This window comes from Capricornis sumatraensis, chromosome 1 (assembly GCF_032405125.1).
Source record: "Capricornis sumatraensis isolate serow.1 chromosome 1, serow.2, whole genome shotgun sequence".
NCBI lineage: Eukaryota > Metazoa > Chordata > Mammalia > Artiodactyla > Bovidae > Capricornis > Capricornis sumatraensis.
Window position 1 is genome coordinate 259434562 of NC_091069.1, and position 20602 is coordinate 259455163.

At 49.8% G+C, this 20602-nt stretch overlaps 1 protein-coding gene across 1 annotated transcript in view; it reads right to left on the bottom strand.

Moving 5' to 3' along the window:
- Positions 1-9317, bottom strand: part of RFTN1 (raftlin, lipid raft linker 1) — a 231686-nt gene extending 222369 nt beyond the window's left edge. The window contains exon 1 of the mRNA XM_068972288.1: positions 9200-9317. The gene's annotated coding sequence lies outside the window, so the exon portion shown is untranslated. The remainder of the gene's footprint in view (positions 1-9199) is intronic.
- Between the last annotated feature and the right edge of the window lie 11285 nt (positions 9318-20602).

Sequence of the window (20602 nt, forward strand, 5' to 3'; positions counted from 1 at the left end):
TGGGGGCAATAAATGTAGTTATATTTTCAAATACAAATTAGTTTCATTAAGAGTGAGCTCTCATTTACCACATTTGCTGCTAATCTGAGGCAGACTGTAAAGCTAATTTTAACAACTGCCAACAGCTCATGACAAGTAACCAGAGATGGTGCAATTACAGGCAATGATGCCGGATCAGCTGGCAAACTCATTCTTTATTTCTTCACTCAAATCCTATATTTGAAGACTCGAGCGTGTTTATTACATCATTCAGGCACCCAAAGCAAGAACTGATGATCCAAATTAAGAAGTTTTTACATGATGAGAACATTTCTCTTCACTCAGAAATGTATGAAAATTTGAAAACCCAACCAGCTATTTGGATGGTGTCAAATCTTGATATCCTACAAACTGTCTACGAGAGAAACCCAAGCGTAACTGAAAGGGACCCACAGACAGTGTGCCAGATTTGACGCCAAGGAAAAGAACCATCTGTATGAGAGGGACTGGGTCACGGTGTTTCCAAGAGCCTGTGTGCCTCTGCACATGAAATCCACGCGTTCTTTTTTCTTAACTGACACAACAGGGACCACAACGCTCACAGAACGTTCCTCTGGGTCACGAGGTGATGGGAGACATTCACTTTACAGCTTTTCATAGTTTCCAAGTTCTCCGTGTTGGACGGGCATTCCTTTCCTAGTTGGAGACATCCAGGTGTATCACAGCCAGCCTCCCAGATGGGCCTCAGTAATCCTCCTGCTCACCAGGGAGCACCCCCTGCACTCAACGGGGCTGGGGCTGGCCGCTGCGGCCAGCGGGATGCGGCAGAAGGGTGGGCGTGCCTGGGGGAAGCCGGCTGCCAATTCCGTGTGCTTGTGCTCAGCCGCTGAGTCACGTCCAACTCTGCAACCCCACGGACTGTGGCCCGCCAGGCTCCTCTGTCCATGGGATTTCCCAGGCAAGAGTCCTGGAGTGGGGTACCATTTCCTCCTCCAGGGGATCTTCCCAACCCAGGGATCGAACCCACGTCTCCTGCATTGGCAGGTGAGTTTTTTACCACTGAGCCACCTGGGAAGCCCCGCCGTATTGGGAAGGCAACTCTCTTAACCGCACGGTGAAGCCCCCGGGCGAACTCACACTGAGCATCGCTCAGCAGCCTTCGGGCCAGCCGGCATCCTGACCACAGCCTCAGGAGAGGGCCCAGGCAGGGCCACCCAGCTCAGCTGCCTCTGGGTTCCTGACTCACAGGAGCCCCGAGAGGCGATAAACATTCACTGTGTTCCGTTCCCAAGTTTGGGGGTAAAATGCTACACAGCAAAAATATGGGGGAAAAAAGATTTAAAAAAAAGAAAGAGGGGTATTTATCAAAAGAAAATGCCCGGCGGAGACAGATCCAGACTACCTTTCTGCTCTCCAACGAGCGTCCATCACAACCACCCTTAGCTGAAAACGGCCCCCTCCCAAGAGGCCGCCACTCAAAGTGGGGTCCTCAGACCAGCAGTGCCGCCACCCATGGGAACGGCCCACCCAGACCTGCCTGTCCGAGTCCACACTTCCATGTGATTCAGCAACGTCTAAACCACAGGAAAGCTCCCGAGAGCCTGGACCACAGAGGTGGCTCTCCGTCCCGGCTGCCCGCCAGGTCCCTGACAGCTGTTTGGATGTCCAGACATCCAGGCCTTTCGGATGCGCCAACCATCCCTATTTAAGACTCCCGAACTGACAGGAACTGACATCCAGGGTTAAGAAGCACCAGGCTCAGAGGAAACCCCATCTCTTCCCGCTCCTGACCTCTCCAACCTCCCAACACCCAGGCCTCTGGGGCCCTGAGTCTGAAGTGCATAGCCAGGGGCTGGGAACCGCAGTCTACAGGAGGGTGGTCTTGTGGACCTCCTCGGTTTCAGCCCGTTTCTCCTGAACCTCTTAGGATATCATGTCATCCCTCTCCAGGCTCTCTGCTTTCCTCCCACACAAGTGCACCCCAAATTTCTACCCGAACCTCCTTCATTCTTCTCTCTTCAAACTGCCTTCATTATTAAGCACTGCAAATACATGGACAAGGATGAAAAAATGAGACATCTCTGCACCTACCATCGCGATTTAACAAATGCTTACTTTTATTTGCTCTCAGCTTTTATTTTTGCAGAAACACTTTTGGGGTGCAGTCTTCATGCCGGCCCCTTTGTCCCCTATCTTCTGCCCTGCTCCTCACGCCTGAACACGCTACATATAATACCCAGAACAATACAGGGAAAAGGCTCTGACACCTTTCAGGTCATGGCGTGTATGATCCCCAGTGTTCGTGTATGTCTTTTCACAGCACCCCTAGGCTGCGAGGTTTGATTCATTAAGTAGTCAAGTCCAAACAAATTGATTATTATGTCCAAACAACTTAGCAGTCTTTGCAAAGAACAGAATACATAAACCCAAACAAAAAAATCTTTCTGTGCATCTTTCAAGTACCATTATTACTTACTACTGGGAAGTGTGCACTGGGCAACTTCTCAGACCTCAGAATGACACTAGACAGCCCCACCGCCCGCCATCTCCTGTTCCACAATGACCTTAGCAACCACCCCAAATCCAGCTTCTCAAAGATATGACATCATCAAAAGGAAGTGGGGCCCTTTGATGCTGGTACTGTGAACCACCTCTGGCTGGCAGTGAAAGAGACATCCAACAAGCTTGCTGCAATGCCTTGGAAGGTCTCAGCACAGAGTCTGGGGCCCTCCAATATAGGACTGGACGTGTCGCTCAAGAAAGTTCCCTAACTGCCTCCTCTCCCCTTAGCTGTCAGGCCCCTCTCCACCTGGCCACTTTTCAACTCCAGCTCATAGTCTCACCCTCCCATTCCAACATCTCCCCCTAGAACTTTCTTTCCCTGCACTTCCAGAAGGATACGCCCCAAACAGAACTCAACATCCTGGCCCCAAAGCCAGCTCTTCCTCCTGGGTTTCTTGTGTGGACTTGTCTTTGGACTTGGAGGCTGGCAGTCTGAAATCTACAGAACGGACCAGGAAGCCAAAGACAGAGGGGATGGAGCGGCACTGAGCCCCCAAGGCTGAAGCCCCACCCTCGGAGATCCCGGTGACATATTCATACTATGGAGACAGGTCTGCTTTTACCGATTCAAATGTTAATCACATCTTTAAAAAATACTGCAGGGCAACACCTAGACCGCTATTTGACCAAACACTGGGGACCACTGTGTAGACACCTTGATACATAAAATAACCATCAAACCCTTCTTCTCTGAGCACTTAGTACACGCAAGGTACTATCGCTGTAGCACAGTGCAGGAGACTCGGTTCAATTCCTGGGTTGGGAAGATCCCCTGGAGAAGGGAATGGCAACCCACTCCAGTGTTCTTGCCTGGAGAACCCCAGGGACAGGGGAACCTGGTGGGCTGCTGTCTATGGGGTCGCACAGAGTCAGACACGACTGACGTGACTTAGCAGCAGCAGCAACAGCAGGCATCTAAAAACAACTGTCTGAATGTTAATCCTTATTAGTTGTTATCTAATAATTAGTTGCTATTAGTTGTTATCATGGATATTACTTGTTATCCATGATAAAGATTCCTGTTAACCTGCCGTAATTTGGTGCTTATAAAGTGTCCGAAGAACTGGAAAAGACCCCCAAAGACCTCTCCAAATTAAAGAAGTGTTTAAATGGATAGTCTGATTACTGTACTCTGCATTCTCAAAATTTTATAAGACACGATATAATCACGTTCTCTTAACCAGAGTCTGCGATTAACCTAATTTCTTCTCATTCACCTTTACAGATAAGGTCTATTACAAAACTTTCTCCAAATCTGAGGAATTTGGGAGTTACTCCATAAAACCTGAAGGCTTCCTTAGAAGAATTTCCTTGGGGGTGAAATATAAAGTAGGGAGTTTCAACACACACACACACACAAACACACCTGCACAAACACACACATATGCACAAATGGAAGCTGATAATCCTTTACAAAGAATAAACGCTGCCCATCCACGGGGTCCACCTAGGGAACAACACAGTTTAGGGACAGTTTAGTTTTAAAAGCCAAAGGAGCACGGTCAGTAAAGTGCCTCTGGCTTCCTGGCTGAACGGTGTGGAAACAACCAACGCAGCTTCATAAAGCGGCGTGAGACTTGGTGAGCATCAGACAAGATGCGCACTCATAGCTGATGCTGACTGCCCAGCTCTGGCAGGTCTGGCTTTCCCACTAACACCCGTGGGCTGGTGCCCACTCCTCTGAACCCAGCCTGAGTAGTGGACGCCCCTAAGGGGGACAGCCAGGCCCCCTCCCCATCACCCTGCGCCACCAGCTACAACCTGAGGGCCCTCCAGCACCCCCTACCCCACGGGGGCAGGCTCGACGCTGGAAAACCCCCACACAGCGCCCTCAGGTACCCCAGAGGGTGTCTCCTCCACCTCAGGCCTGGCAGGCAGCCATCACACGTAGAATGTGACCTAATTTTCTAGCTCTTTGGTCCTGGCCCTGCTGAGAACGCTTTTTCTTCGTGAATTCAGCCCAGGTAGGGAGTACGTAACACAAATGCATATTTAAAAGCTGAACTGAATTCTTCTTTGGAGAGCAAGGAATTAACAGGGCTTCAAGCCGTGGCCATCCCTTGCCCGCTGTACTGATCTTTTCAGAGAAAGCCTCTTGGTAAAATACACAATGATGATAACGTAAGCCCCTCTAGAGGCCCAGGAGAAAAGGGAAACTCAAATTTATGTCAAAAACTGAATGTGAATGGGAGGAAAGATCACACACACACACACACACACACCTTTAAAAGGTAAACATAAAAGAAACGTCTGGCTAAATTTATCTCTTTGTCAGTGAAAAACAGCCTAAGCTTTAGCCAAGAGTGTTGCCAATTCTTACCCGGAAGGACAAAAGAGAACCGCTCACTGTGGAGCAGCGCCATTGAACCAAACTTTCAGCAAGGCTGGAAATATTCCACTTCTCTGTCCAGAACAGTAGCCAACAACCACATGTGGCTCCAGAGCCCTTGAAAGGTGGCCGGTGAGACTGTGGAACTGCACTTTTAATTTTATTTCACTTTGATTCCTTGATATTCAGATGTAAATAGCCACCTGTAGACTGCAGCTACAGTACTGGGTGGCTCAGTGAGAGACACTCAAACTAAACAGCTGGCAACGTCTTTCTTTCCCTACGATAAAATTATAGTCAGATAACTAATAATACCTCAAACTGTCATCAAAACAAGTACCTCCATCCGGGCCCCAGGAAGAAACAGACAAAAGACTTGAGAAAGTGAGTCCAGTGCGTCGTTTCTTGCAGCTTCGTCCCCGCTCCAGTTTACATTCTATCCTACAAGGGCCTCCTGCCCTTGGAAACCTATGCTTGCGGACGCGACCTGCATTTGTGAAACCAGAACGTCAGAGTCCCTTCCCTCAATGTCCAGGAAATAGGAAGGAAATGTGAACTCGGGACAAGTTCTTTAACCTTGCTGAGCTTCAGGTGCCTCAGAGCCAAAGTGCAGATAAGATTAGCGCCCACCTCTCATGAGAGTTAGATTCGAAGTGGGCACTTGGCACGGGGTAGCTATAATTAGTATTCTGTTAATAACAATAGTAAAATCTATACTAAGATAAGAACAGTGTTACTTAGAAAGGAAGTTTACAGTTGGCTAAGTTTTCCTAATAGTCTGAACCTGTTTCCCAGGCGGTAGTACAGTGGCCTCCAGTAAAAATACGCCTTGGGGTCCTGACATCTTGGCGATCCCTGTCAGCCTCCAGAGAGGTAATCTCCCAGATGGGTACCATGAGGGTTATTCACAGCCTCTGCCCTGTGGCAAGCGCTGTACTAGGCTGGCACACGAGGGGAACAGTCCCCAAACATAGTCCAATGTCTCGCAATCTCTTACACGTCCCCTGACCCCACTGATGCACCTTGGTGAGATGTAAAGGCTTCCCCCTGGGGCCCGCGTCAGCAGGACGCCCCACTCCTGCTTCCCAGATCGCGAAGACCAGGTTTCCTTAAAGGCTGAATACGAGAGGGGACCGGAGAGGGAACGGCCCGTTTTCTCAGCCGGGACAAGAAGAAGGGTGTTGACAGGCTGCGTTTCTCACTGACAGGCCGAATCTCTTTAACAGAAAAGCAGCGTTCTCAGAGCCTTCAAAAAGTCAAATCTGACCTGTCTCACGGAGCACACAAGATGCCTTTCAACAGCCAGCTGCCCCAGTCAGAGAAATCCAACGGGAATCTCCACCGGATTCCAGGCAGCCAGACCAACGCATCAGAAATCCCCCAGGAGTGTCAAAGCAGAACTTCGGTGGAATTCTGCGAGGTTGGAGTGGGGGGGGTATTTTTCTTTATATAGAAAGTACTCAATCTTCTTTCACAACCAAGGGGACATTCCCCTATGGAAATCCCTTCTCTGAAGACCTTTAAAAATAAAACATGTGTCTGGTCATGCACAATAATTTAAGAGTGAACCCATTTACCTGAGGAGTCAGGGATTTCCCTTAGCTCCTCCATCTACGAAAACAACACGCTCCAGACTGTCTCGAGTGCTCCCGATTTTCGGCACCTTTGAGCTCAGAAGAACACTGGTCAATCGTGTTCTTGACTTTGAGCTAGGGAAATGAGCTGTGGTATCTGGAATCCAACACATGTATTCCTTGCTGATGGGAGTGTAAAATGGTCTAATCATGTTGGAAGAAGTTAAAGCTTCTTATAAAGTTCACATACACCTCTTTTATGACCCAGCAATTTCACTCCATTTACCCATGAGGCATAACAGCACATGTCCCTAGGAAGACTCATAAACAAATATTCACAGCAGCTTCATTCCCCAAACCTGGGAATAACTCTTGTGTCCATTAACAGGGGAATACATAAACTGGTATAAACTGATCCTGGATCTTAACTCAGCAATTAAAAAAAAAAAGGGACCAAAGTACTGGTACATAAAACATGAGTGAATCTCAAAAACATGCTGAGTTAAATAAGCTTTACACAATATTGTGGATTTCTACAATAAATGAAGTTCAAGAACAGGCTAAACTAGAGTGATTGTAAAAAAAAAAAAAAAAAGGGTGGGGGCACAGACTGACTGGGAATGGGGATGAGGGAACTTTCTGGGGGCAAGGGCAACATTCTCTACCTTGATTACAGACGAGGGTTATACAGGCATAGGCATCTGTCAAAACATTATGCAAATGCTACCCTCAAGATCTGTGCATTTCACTATATGTAGATAGGTATGTATGTATAAATTTCACCTTAAGAAAGTCATGAACATATACTGAACTCTAACAAAACTTCTAGAGGTGACCTGTACCAATGTTTGTAATTTAATTTAAAATGCATAAAACAGAAAGTTGAACTGACAGATGGACAGAGGATGAACAGATGGACAGACGTATAATAAAGCCAATACAGTATTGCAAAATTATGGCCTCTAGATACCGGTGTCTGGCTGGCCACTGTTCTTCCAAGTTTTCTATATTTTTTACAAGGACCTGGGCGTTGGATGAGTCCCTGGATCGTCTCCCTAGCCCACCAACTCAGAGATCTAACAAGACACCCATGCCCACCAAACCAAGGGCCCACATAATTTCAGTTCTGCTGAAAAGTTAAGGCTGGAAGAATGCAAGTAGCTTTACAGGAACTCACATCACTCATGCCAAAGATTTTCTGCCTGTTCCCCTACAGACAAAGCAATTATTTGAATGGAAGCCAAAAATTCCTGCTCCAGAGGGAGAAAAAGAACTCACTGACTTGTATTCCCAATTTATTCTCTTTCGGTTCCTGCACCAGATCAATTAGCTAACTGCACAACACCCTCCCCTTCCATGTGCCCCAGGGTCCAAGCAGCCAAAAGACAAAGAAAAACTAACCCAGCGACAGAGGGATGACGCCCTGCCTCTCAGACCAGAAACCCCACTGAAGGCAAAAGAGGAAGCAAAGCTCCCTCTGAGGTTAAAGTGATTTCACTGAGGTTAGCACACACATGCACCGAAAAGTCCCAGTCAGCTTGCTGCTTTAATCCCTCTGCCGAGTTTGGTGACATGGGGGGTCACTTGAACTTGGTAGGGAATTCAGCCCTGCAGAGGTACCCGGGCATGAGGACATGCGGGGGTGCAGCGCACACCCTCCCCACAGGCGCAGAGGTCACTGACACCACACCCGCCTTCCTTCCTGGCCCGGGCCTCACTTATCCTGAGATGACACCCCATGGCCAGACTGCGCCCAGCATCTGAAAACAGCTGTACCACCAGTTACAAGAAGGGAGTGTTGCTGGAAGCCAGGGCAGTCACTCAAACACAGGGACCCGTGCCAAACTGTTGGGTTTTTTTTTTTAACTTTTTGTTTTGAAAACCCCTAACAAACTCGGTGACACCACCCAGCGTCCCCGGGGACCACCGGCAGCCACACAGGGGAGCCAGGAGACAGCGCCCCCGGGTTACAGCCCCGCGGCCTCCACGCGGCCCTCGGTGCCAAGGCAGCGGCCGTGCAGGTGAAGGGCACCAGCCCCGGGCCCAGGAGGCGCGGTGGGCATGCGCGCCCGCGGGGCTTCCCGAAATAAACGCCGCCGCCGCCGCCACCCTGCCCTGACCCAGGTCCACTCTGGGGCCTAAGAAAGCGGCGAGGACGAGGGAAGAAACCCCCTACGGAAGGCGAGACAGCGGTTTTCGGTGCCGGGAATTCCCGGCGCCCCGAGTCTCAGCGCCTCCGGGGCCGTGCGGCCGTCAGCCCTGCCCCGGGACGGACGCGCCTCGGGGGGCGCACGCACCCCGCCCCAGCTCCCCGCCGCCTCCCCTCCTGAACCCGGATTCCGGGGCCAGCGCCCGCCCGCCCCTCGCGGAGGGCGCCGTGCAGAGTGTCCCAGACCCACCTGTAGCCTCGAAGCCTCCCCTCCGCTTCCTCCCCCGGCGCCCCCGGGCCGGCGGAGCCCATTACCCCCCACAGACCGCTCTGGGGGTGCCTCTCACCCTAGCGCGCCAGGGCTGATTTCTTTCTTTCATTTTCAGAAAAGTTGGCCCAAGACCGCCGCGTCCCACGGAGCCGGCCCCCGGCCCCATCCAACCCGAGTCCGGGCGCAGAGGACGAGGGGGCCCCGGCGCGTCCGAGCAGCACGCCCAGGCCCCCGCAACCTGCAGGGAGGCGTCCCGCGCGGGGCTATCCCCGCCCGCCGGGGTCCCCGCGCCGCTGCACCCGCCTCCGCCCCGAGTCCCGCAGGCGCCCACCTACCGCTCGGGGCCAGCCGGCGAGAGGGCGCGCGCAGGGGCTCCCGGAGACAGCGTGTTCCGTCCCGGGAGGAAAGTTTGTGCCATGCAGAGGGGGCGGCGCGGGGGAAGGCGTGGGCGACAGGGGGTGGGCGCGGGGCGGGCTGCGAGGCGGGCCCGCGCGTCCGTCCCCCCTGCGAGCGCTGCGTGCGTCCTGCCCGAGAGCCCGCGGCCGCCGCGCTCCCGCTCGCGGCGCCCAGAGCCCGGCGCGCTCCGCCCGCAGCCCCGACGCGCCCCCGTCGCCGCCGCGCGTCCGCCGCCTATACTTCCTCTTCCTCTGAACTCACGGGCAACAGACGCCGCGCGGCATCTTCGGGGGAGCCGCCGGCGCGCCCCGCGCCCACCGCGCGCTCCCACGCGGCGCCCCCGCGCCGCTGCCCCCACGGCGCCCCCACCACGCCCCGCGCTCCCACCGCGTCCGCCCCGCGCCCCGCGATCCGCGCTCGCCCCGCGCCCCCACCGCGCCCCGCGCCCGCCGCGCCACCGCGCCTCTGCCCCCAAGGCGCCCCCACCACGCCCCGCGCCCCCACCGCGCCCCGCGCCCGCAGCGCCACCGCGCCCCGCGCCCCGCGCCCCGCCCTCGCCCCGCGCCCACCGTGCTCCCCGCGAACCTCACCCACTCCGCGCCCCCGCGATCCGCGCGCTGCCCACGGGCGCCCGAGCCACAGACCCTCGCCGCGCCTCCACACCGAGCCCCGTGGCTCCCCCGCCCCCCCTCGACCCCTGGTAACCGAGGTCACAAGATCAGGAGCGCGTGTAGGGGACGCGGACCCCCTCCCCCACCAACTCCACCGGTGCCCTCCTAGGGCGCTGAGGTAGGACGGTTGAGAGACCCTCCTGCCTCCCGATGCTGCAGGCGGGCTCGTCCCTGGGTGCTTGAGTTATTTGCTGGGCATTTAGTGCCTAGGGAGCCGGTTAGTGCCACTGTCCGCTTGCCACTCCCTCGCCCACGTACTGCAGGTGCCCAGAAGATGTGGGAAAACCTAGGGAACCAACTTCAGGCCGCCCGAGGAGGCGGTTAGATGCATAAAATATCAGGGCTATCTTAGTGAAGCCGAGATGGGCGGCCGTGGGCCTGTTGTAAGTCTTTTTTCGTGGAGCGTTTTAAACACAGCAGAATTAAAATGTCAGGGTTACTACCCAGGCCATAGAGCCAGGGTTCAGGGTGGGCCTTGGGCCTCCATCCGCATTTGCCTTCTGTGTGATGTGGGTAAGTGACTCACCGGCGTTGGGCCTGTTTTCTCCTTTGTTAGGTAGCACTTTCCTGTGGGTTTTATAAGTAAAGTGTTGAGGAACGTACCCTATAACTTAGCTGTTACCCTCTTGTTGTTTTAAGGGGGCTGCAGTAAGACAGCCGTTCAGTTCACTTTGTGTCTGACTCTCTGCGACCCCATGGACTGCAGCCTGCCAGGCCTCCCTGTCCGTCACCAACTGACATCATCTAATTAATTGTCTACATTTTCTGATTGGGCAAAGAGGGGGTTTCAAGCATTGGAGCCCACAGGATGGAGGGCTAGTGTAGGCACCGGAGTGTTCTAATGGTGTCCTTCTGGTACTGATGACACCCCCAGGGGTAAGGAAGCCCTATTTTGTTTTCAGGAATTCCTGTAAACACAGTTTCTGGAAGACTTTCCTGTTTGCTTTTGCCCTAGCCATCCCAGCTCTGTGTTCCTTCCCCCCACCTCCCACTTCGTGTGTGTGTGTTTTTTGCCCCTTTCCCTTTCCAGCCCCCCTGGCTGGTGTCGCTCACCACCACGCTGGCTCTCCCAGTCTCTCCCCTGCTTGGCTTGCCATCTGGGAGGAAACGGGATCAGACGATAGCCCAGGTCCACTCAGACAGTATCATGCGGGAAAGGGTGTCCTCTGGGAGCAGGGACGGTTTTGAACACCCACCTATAAGACCAAAAGGAGGAATCTTTGTTATTTATATGCCCGAGGCCTAGAGTTATTGCAAGGCAGGGTCCGTCTGAAATCTTTCTGATCCTCACATGGGAGAAAGAAACCAACATTTCTAGGTGTTAACCAGCAGTTCAGAGTAAACACGGAATATTTAAAAGGGAAAAAGAGGAATGCCGCATAACTTGTGTTTGGGGGAGAAGGTTGATTTCTTTTAAGCAAATCATTTCCACTCTATACCATTTTTGCATTTTTTTTAAACACTAGGTCCTTGGGGTTAATAAGTTACTCTGTTTTCATTTTCTTCCACTCAACCTTTCCCTGAGTACTGACAGTGTGTAAATGTCTTAAATGATCTTGTCTCCCTGATTGGACCTGCAGTTTTTTAGGGTTTTTCTAAAACTGACCTTTCCCCCTAGATATTCTGATGCTTCCTCTTTGGTACACAGCAGGTGTTTAATCCACATACATGGAGTGGATGTACACAGCAGGTGTTTAATCCACATACATGGAGTGGATGGGTGAGTCATTCATATCCGGACCTTTTTCAGCCCCGTGTAACATACACTGATCAGTTACCTGGAGTATGATGCTTCTCTTTCACCTGGAATAGCCAATGAGGGGACGAGGTTGGGTTCATTTGTATTTCGTAGAGGTCAGCCTTGATTTTCCTCTTGACTGCCGTGGACTGGCCAGCCAAGGGATACACCCTGGGCAGCTGGGCCTCACCTCTGACTGACCTCATCTACCCAGCATCAACCCCAAAGATGCTGGAGCTGTATCCTGGTGGGTTACCTTGGCAACCTCACAATGTCATCTGTTAGAATGTCCTAGGGCGGCAGCTTTTAATTCTATCACAGCGGTCTCATCGGGGGTCATGTAATGGTGCTGTTTTTCCTCTGCTCACACTTCCTCCCCCTATGATTTAACACTAAGTACTCAAGGAGGGAGCCGAACACGGGGAAAACCAAGCTATTATGGCCCGACAGGTCACAGATGGCCCCAGCGCTGGGATCGTGAGCGTTTGCAGTCGATAAAATGCAGGCCCCAAGTTAATGGGGAAACTGGTTCTCCTCACACCCGCTGTGGAAAGGAGAGGAGTTAAGCGAGCCTAGGCAAGCGTGAGAAGCAGTCATGGCTAGACTGTGCAATTCCTGTAAAAGCTTGGTTCCCGGAGCCCCCCGCTGGAGCAATTCTCTCCCTCAGCCTCAGCAGCATCGCCTCACTCTGGAGATGATTAAGGCCTTGGGTACCGCCGCCGGAGCACTTGTGATGCATTGCAGCTCCGCTGAGCCTGGCTGAGAGGGAAAATCCCAGCTAACCTTCAGTCCTGCCCACCTCCCCTCCCCACCCCCACCCCCAGCCCGTGATTTCCCCCCCCCCCGCCCCCGCACTGCACTCATCCCCTCTCACCAACTTCACTTAAAAACGCTGGGTTCCTGTCCTTGTGTGGAGAGCAGCAGCAACTTCTGCAGAAAACAGACCCATCAGAAGCTACAGAGCCTGAAGAGCTACTGACCTAATTGTTTATTTGCAGGACCACCAAAACCAGATCTTCTCCAGGGAAGCTGAACAGCAACATTTCAGGGCTGACAGGAGAGATAAGCAAACTCATATATGCCCTGGAGGTGCAGGGATTATTCATCTTTATCATCACTGTTAGTATTTTAAGTGGGTTTGCAGCCACAGTGAGATCACAGTTTGGCCAGCCACTCCACACTGAATGGCTGCAGAAAGCTGGCCCTGTGTCGGGCAATACTGCTTCATTTAAGGAGTTTCTCTAAGGCGCACCAGATCCAGTGGTTTTCACAGGAGCCCCCTGCCCTGTGTTCACTGCGATGGGCACACGCTTGCAGACACACCCCGTGCCAGTCCATGGCGCCCCTGGTCCCAGTGGAGCAGGGCCCCTTCAGGCCGGCGTCCAGACGTGCCCTGCAGCCGCTCAGCCACGTGGGAGTGTGCACTGGGGCGGGGCAGGGAGCCTGTCAGGATGTTTCGTATGTTTGCATTGATGGCCAAGGCCAGGGACTTTTGTCCAAAGTGTAGTCAGACTAGTACTTTGCAAATGCCACCCGCAGACACCACCAGTTTCAGGAAATGTTTGAATGATTGCCAAATGTTCCATTCACCCCAGTATTTTTTTTTTTAATGGTTATTCTGCTCCTGAATCCACTCCTCGTTTTATCTCTGAATTCCCAGTCTGTCAGACAGGCAGTTCAGGGAAGCAGGGCCCTCCTGTGGCTGAGACAGAACTTGCTCTCTGGAGCAAAGAGCGGTGCAAGACTCAGGAATACAGTGTGAAGCGCACTGCTACTGCTGGCCTTTACTAAGAGCCATACCTCTGCACTGGTCATCCCACTAGTGGGACTCACCTATTTACTTGCATTTGGGAACAAACTTTATTACCTGAGATAGAAATATGTCAGTTCAGTTCAGTCACTGAGTCATGTCCAACTCTTTTCGACCCCATGGACTGCAGCACGCCAGGCTTCCCTGTCCATCACCAACTCCCTAGAGTTTGCTCAAACTCACGTCCATCAAGTCGGTGATGCCATCCAACCATTTCATCCTCTGTCGTCTTCTTCTCCTCCTAAATATATATATATATATATATATATGCAAATATGTAGGAAGTCTATATGTTCCACAGATGTAAGAAAATAAAGGAGATTGTGGAAATAGCTCATTAAATAAATGATGTAATATTTTGATGTATTAATTGATTTGATTTCCCTTCCTCCACTGTATTCCTTTTTTAGAAACCTTTCCCTCTTTTTCTTTTTTTTTTTTTAAATTAGTATCGTTGCTTTATAATGTCATGTTAGTTTCAAATGTATGGCGGTAATTCAGCTTTATGTGTATATATATATATGTGTGTGTGTGTATATATATATATATATATATATATATATATGTTTATATTTTTTTCAGGTTTTTTCCCCTTAGATTATAAAAAGATACGGAGGATAGCTGTTTATCTACTTTGCATATAGCCGTGTGTATATATTAATCCCACCCCCTAATTTTATCCTTTCCCATCCTCTTTCCCCCTTGGTGGCCATAAACCTGTCCTCCCTGTCTGTAGGTCTGTTTCTGTTTTGTAGATAAGTTCATTTGTATTTTTTTTTAGATTCCGTGTGTAAGCGATATCATACAATGTTTGTCTTTGTCTAACTTACTTCACTTAGTATGATAATCTCTAGATCCATCCATATTGCTGAAAATGCCAACATTTCTTTCTTTTTATGGCGGGGTAATACTCCACTGGACTGCACTGCATTTCTTGTTACACTTTACCAACCTTATTCTTACTGATTTAGACAGCTAGAAAGAAAGTGAGTGTTAGTCACTCACCCGAGTCCGACTCTATTACCCCATGGACCATAGTCCACCAGGCTCCTCTGTCTGTGGAATTTTCCAGGCAAGAATACTGGAGTGGGTGGCCATTCCCTCCTCCAGGGGATCTTGTCCACCCAGGGACTGAACCTGGGTCTCCTGCACTGCGGTGGGTTCTTCACCGTCTCAGCCACCAGAGAAGCTCAGAGAAAGCATCATTTAGAAGCTTTCCCACCAAGGGAAGTTATCATGAAAACACCAGGGAAAAAAAAGCCAGATTATTGGGTTTGGGGTTTCCAAAGTCAAGGTCCAAATATGAAATGAAAAACTCTGGAAAAATATGAAACCAGATAGAACCATTGTTCCCTATCATATCTCCTTTCCTTCCCCACCACCCATCACCTCCCCATACACACACACACGCCTTCCAGGAACAGACTGAAGTTGTCAGGCTGGAGCAGAGAGAGCAGAAATAGAGGGGCTGTGTCCATAGGGTGGCAGATTGTAGGACTTGTGGACCGATCAGAGTCAGAAATCAGAAACCCAGCTCCTCCGCTCAAAGGAGAGTCATCCATCCACAGCCACTTGCTGCTGCTGCTGCTGCTGCTAAGTCGCTTCAGTCGTGTCCGACTCTGTGCGACGCCATAGACCCTGCATACAACCGGACAGCAACCCTTAGAACCGGACATCCGGCCGTGAGCTTCCATCGACAGCCAGAGCGCGGCCTGCGGGTCATCCAGGGACATGACTCTTACTCCCTGAGTTCAGTTCAGTCCTCACTTGAAGGCCTAGGATGCCGTGAAGCCCTTGAGGTGGAGAGTGGGGCTCCGCCCGCCCCACCCCTGCGGGGAGTTAGGAGATCCAAGAGTGTGAAGATGCTCCTGCCAGCCTCCCATCAGACCTGTACTTTGATGGACGTGAGTGGACCCTCAGGGTTTTCCTTCCAAGCAGGACTATGATCACCATCAGTGCCATTCCCCAAATAGTTCTGGTCCTCTTTTTCCGCTCTCGTGGTAGGATTGCTTTTCCCGGCCTCTTGACCTGCCTCTTGAGAAATCTGTATGCAGGTCAGGAAGCAACAGTTAGAACTGGACATGGAACAACAGACTGGTTCCAAATAGGAAAAGGAGTACATCAAGGCTGTATATTGTCACCCTGCTTATTTAACTTCTATGCAGAGTACATCATGAGAAACGCTGGACTAGAAGAAACACAAGCTGGAATCAAAATTGCTGGGAGAAATATCAATAACCTCAGATATGCAGATGACACCACCCTTCTGGCAGAAAGTGAAGAGGAGCTAAAAAGCCTCTTGATGAAAGTGAAAGAGGAGAGCAAAAAAGTTGGCCTAAAGCTCAACATTCAAAAAACGAAGATCATGGCATCCGGTCCCATCACTTCATGGGAAATAGATGGGGAAATAGTGGAAACAGTGTCAGACTTTATTTTGGGGGGCTCCAAAATCACTGCAGATGGTGACTGCAGCCATAACATTAAAAGATGTTTACTCCTTGGAAGGAAAGTTATGACCAACCTAGATAGCATATTCAAAACCAGAGATGTTGTTACTTTGCTGACTAAGGTCCGTCTAGTTAAGGCTATGGTTTTTCCAATAGTCGTGTATGGATGTGAGAGTTGGACTGTGAAGAAGGCTGAGTGCAGAAGAATGGATGCTTTTGAACTGTGGTGTTGGAGAAGACTCTTGAGAGTCCCTTGGACTGCAAGGAGATCCAACCAGTCCATTCTGAAGGAGATCAGCCCTGGGATTTGGAAGGAATGATACTAAAGCTGAAACTCCAGGACTTTGGCCACCTCATGAGAAGAATTGACTCACTGGAAAAGACTCTGATGCTGGGAGGGATTGGGGGCAGGAGGAGAAGGGGATGACCGAGGATGAGATGGCTGGATGGCATCACGGACTCGATGGATATGAGTCTGAGTGAACTCCGGGAGATGGTGATGGACAGGGAGGCCTGGCGTGCTGCGATTCATGGGGTCGCAAAGAGTCGGACATGACTGAGCGACTGAACTAAACTGAACTGAGGCTGGGAGAGGCTATATGGCTAGTTCTGACAGACGAGTTGCGAGCAGAGGTGATGTATGTCACTCCACAGCAATTACTTAACGGTTAGGACGAGACTTTCCAGAGCTCTCGCCTCTGTCTCACGAGGCCACTGGCAACATTCCGTATGGTGGCTGCTCCTCAGTCTAGTCCACAAATGGACTACAAGTCCTTTGTTTATTCCACACAGTACCCTAATCATTACCTATTAGAATCCATCAGATGCTCTGGAAGGCATCACGGGTATATCTGGGAGCTGGGAATCCAATTAGAGGACTGTTTCCTATATTAACCTGGAATCCTGGTAATTCTCAAGATGTCCAGCTAGAAAGGTCCATATTGAAAAAGCAATAAGAGCTCTTGTTTACTTGTTCATTTAATGTTAAAGCACTTCTTGAGAACCTAGTAGGTGCCAACACTAGGCTAAGATACAGTGGGGAAGGAACAGGCCCTATTCTCAGAAAGCTTCCAGTCTAGCAACGCTCAACAGTTAATAGTAATTGAAAATGAAAGGAGAGCTCACAGCAGCTGAGAGATTGGCCCAAGGTAGTAGTTAATAAACGGTGAACTGGGGCTTAAACTTAGGCTGTTTTAATCCAAATTTTGTGCTATCTTAATTATCCCAAATGACTTTAAAGTAACAGCATCTGTATTGCTTTACATCTGCTTGATAGAGCAGGTGAGATTTAATTCTAGGCTGCCTTATGCCTCCCTCCTAATGTTTGCTGAGATCTGAATTTTTTAAAATAAATACAACTTTTTATTGCATAATTACTACCTAGCACAAAGCCTAACAAATAATAGGCTCTCAAATGTTTTGTGTGTGTGTGTGTGTGTGTGTGAAGCATGTTTAAATGAATAAATCAACTAAGAAGGCTTAAACACAACTGTTGATTTAAATATCAGGTACCCTCAGTCTCACGTGTACTAAGCACCACCACGCATAGGTGTCATTCTTGATATGGAGGAATAATGTTTTTTGAAATATTGATGCTCTTTTCAATCCCAATACTTCCTGTTATCTCTTCTCTATTTATATATATTTGTATTTTTATATGTTTACATATAGATGCTGTATAATATGGGCTTCCCACGTATCTCAGTGGTAAAGATCTCCTGCCAAGTAGGAAATGCAGGGACATGGATTTGACCCCTGGGTTGGGAAGATCCCCTGGAGAAAGAAATGGCAACCCACTCCAGTCCTCCTGCCTGAAAAATCCCATGCACAGAGGAGCCTGGCAGATACGGTCTATAGGATCACAAAGAGTTGGACATGACTGAGCGACTGAGGACACACACCATTTAGTATATATATTATAAGGCATCTATGGTTGCCAGGGAATGGTTGTTTTACCAAAGTGGCAAAGAAAACCTTTTGAGGTCATGAAAATTTTATCCAAAGGGACTCAAAATTTAGGGGAAAAAATTTAGGCAGAGAAAAATCTCCCCAACTTCTCAAACTATATGCTATAACCCTAGGCTGCAGGCAGGGACAAAAATGTGAGAAGTGGGAATGAATGGACATTGTAAGTCCCTGAGAAAGGGAGACCAAATATCCTGCCCCTGCAGTTTATTTGGGTTCCCTGGTGGCTCAGACAGTAAAGAATCTGCTTACAATGCAGGAGACTGGGTTTGATCCCTGGGTTGAGAAGATCCCCAGGAGAAGGGAATGGCTACCCACCCCAGCATTCTTTATGGGAATTTCATGGACAGAGGAGCTTGATGGGCTACAGTCATGCGGTCACAAAGAGTCAGCCAGGACTTAGCAGTTTTCACTTTCACTTCTCACTGTTTATTCAAAAGGAAGGCAGCAAATTCTACTCTGGCATGTTATAGTAGCTTGTACTGAACCAACTCTCCTATAGAAACTCTAAATAAACTCAAAAAGTAACTCTGGAGGCAGTGGAAAGCAACTGAAAATAGGCAGACACCCATGGGTGGGTTTTCCATTCTTTTTTGGCTTTTCACCGGAGGCCAGGCTCCCCCTACAAGACAGCCAAAACTTGGACAGATATCCACTCTTAACCAGCTAAGGGATCAAAGGACAGAGTTCAGAGTGATCACAGTAGCTGCAGTGTGAGAGGCAGAATCGCAGAAATAAGAGAGCAACAGACTCAGTTCAGTTCAGTCACTCAGTCGTGTCCGACTCTTTGTGGCCCCATGAATCGCAGCACACCAGGCCTCCCTGTCCATCACCAACTCCTGGAGTCTACTCAAACTCATGTCCATCAAGTCAGTGATGCCATTCAACTATCTCATCCTTTGTCGTCCCCTTCTCCTCCTGCCCTCCATCTTTCCGAGCATCAGGGTTTTTTTCCAATGAGTCAGTTCTTCGAATCAGGTGGCCAAATTATTGGAGTTTCAACTTCAGCATCCAGAGAAGGCAATGGCACCCCACTCCAGTACTCTTGCCTGGAAAATCCCATGGACGGGGGAGCCTGGTGGGCTGTCTATGGGGTCACATAGAGTGGGACACGACTGAGTGCCTTCACTTTCACTTTTCACTTTTATGCATTGGAGAAGGAAATGGCAAACCACTTCAGTGTTCTTGCCTGGAGAATCCCAGGGACAGGGGAGCCTGGTGGGCTGCCGTCTATGGGGTTGCACAGAGTCAGACAAGACTGAAGTGACTTAGCAGCAGCAGCAGCAACTTCAGCATCAGTCCTTCCAATGAACACTCAAGACTGATTTCCTTTAGGATGGATTGGTTGGATCTCCTTGCAGTCCAAGGGATTCTCAAGAGTCTTCTCCAACACCACAGTTTTAAAGCATCAGTTCTTCAGTGCTCAGCTTTCTTTATGGTCCAACTCTCACATCCATACATGACTACTGGAGAAACCATAGCTTTGACTAGATGGACCTTTGTTGGCAAAGTAATGGCTCTGCTTTTTAATATGCTGTCTAGGTTGGTCATAGCTTTTCTTCCAAGGAGCAAGCGTCTTTTAATTTCATGGCTGCAATCCATCTGCAGTGATTTTGGAGCCCCCAAAAATAAAGTCTCTCACTGTTTTCCCATCTATTTGCCATGAAGTGATGGGACTGGATGCCATGATCTTAGTTTTCTGAATGCTGAATTTTAAGCCAACTTTTTCACTCTCCTCTTTCACTTTCATCAAGAGGCTCTTTAGTTCCTCTTCTTTCTGCCATAAGGGCAGTGGCGTCTGCATATCTGAGGTTATTGATATTTCTCCCGGGGATCTTGATCGCAGCTTGTGCTTCCTCCCACCCAGCGTTTCCCATGATGCATCTGCCACAGGCTGGGGAGCAGCAAACTGCGCATGACCCCTGGCTGACCCCTGAACAAGATTCCAAGCAGTGCTCATTGCAAAGGTGACTGAGTTTGGAATTTTAGTTCAGCAAAGTTAACTGCTTGCTAACATTAAAAATAATAATAGTATTCTTGAGAGTAATATAGAAGAATCCAGAGTCTTGGCAATATATCATTCACAAAAGGTCCACAACACAATTCAAAATTACTAGACATTTTTAGAAAAGGAAAAAGTATCCATACCCAAGATAAAAGTTAATCAGTGAAGACCAACCTGAAGATGAGCCACGTGCTGAAATAAGATGTGAAAGCAGCTATTATAACTATCAGTGGGTGTGGCATGCTCCGTCACATAGTCATGTCCGACTTTTTGCAACCCATGGACCCACCAGGCCCCTCTGTCCTTGGAATTTCCCAGGCAAGGCTACTGAACTGGGTTGCCATTTCCTTCTCCAGGGGATCTTCCTCACTCAGGGATCAAACCTGTGTCTCCTGCGCTGGCTGGTAGATTATCACTGTGCTACCTGGGAAGCCCCACTGCAAGTATACTACAGCTAATATAACTATATGAAGGAAAATATGGTTGTAATGAAGGAACAGATAGGAAGTCTCAGCAAAGAAACAGAAACTACAAAAACGAACCGAATGAAAATTCTAAAACTGAATATCTGAAATAAAAATGGTGGGTTGTGTAATAGAAACCTGAGTTGTGTTTGGCAGAACTCCAGTACAGAAGGGTCTCATGGCTTCTTCCCCAGCTTGAGGTTAGGGTGGTACCCAGCATGGTTTGTCTGGGCAGATGGATC